Raw genomic sequence first — 1087 nt, 5'->3', positions numbered from 1 at the left:
GCTCCCTCCTCTGCTTTTTTTTTCTCTCTTCCTCTGTTGTGTGTGATCCTGAGAAGCTCTCAGGATTAAATTTAAGTCTTTTGTTTATCATCTCAGCTATTACTGTTAATGCTGGCTTTCCCTCTCTCTTGCTGCGTGTGTGTGTGTGTGTGTGTGTGTGTGTGTGTGTGTGTGTGTGTGTGTGTGTGTGTGTGTGTGTGGGTCCACCTATGCATGTGTGGGCAAGCTCTCAGATCAAACACAGCGTAAGACGAGCCTGTAAACAAGCCTTCAGGACCACTTAGGATATTCAGGGAGAGTCAGTTTCGGTGGGTGCACAGAGGGGGAGTTAGGTACAGAAATCAGCTGCTCTGTTTATGTACCTTTCAGTGGTGATTACCGGTCCAATCCATCTGTTTAACAGAGGAAATATCACAGCCGTGCAGGGTGCGTGTGTGCTTGTGTTAGCGAGACTTGGGGATGCATATGGTACAGTTGCAGTGCAGAGGGGATGGAGAGATGCCACAGAGGTGCATGGAATTAGAGCGCTGGTGCAGAAGTAAGTGTTTATTTACTCGTACATTCAAACCTTAACTGAGTAAGGAGAGTGAAAGCAGAGGAAGCAGAGGACCACCACAGACCAGAGGACTGAGGATACGTGTCAGACGTACAGTATAGGCTTGGCACTGGCCTGTGTTTCCACACAGTGCAGTGAAGGCTGTGTTCTGTGTGTGTCAGTGAGAGTGGGAAAACACACTGGCAGGTACTACCCAGCCTGTAAGAGGAAATGTATTTACAGAGTCCGTTTACAGAGTGGAATATTCAACAGAAATGAATGGGCTACTTTATGCACTCAAAATATAACTTTAATTGAATTATGGCACAGTCGGTGCAGAACGAGTCATGTTCGTGTCATGTACTGTACATTATAAAGCAGGTTTTAGTGAAGGTGCAAACAGTTCAGGTTTTGTGGTATCAGGTCCAGTCCATGAGTTGATTCCAAAAGGTATGTATTTAAAGAAAATCTGGGTAGTTTCCCCTTTTGACCGCTAGATGGCGCCAAAGCCAAAAATGAACTAAAAAAAATAAACGAAAGAGAAGATACTGA

Source organism: Labrus mixtus, chromosome 10, assembly GCF_963584025.1.
Source record: "Labrus mixtus chromosome 10, fLabMix1.1, whole genome shotgun sequence".
In the NCBI taxonomy this organism is placed as follows: domain Eukaryota; kingdom Metazoa; phylum Chordata; class Actinopteri; order Labriformes; family Labridae; genus Labrus; species Labrus mixtus.
Note: the sequence above shows the minus strand (reverse complement) of the source record.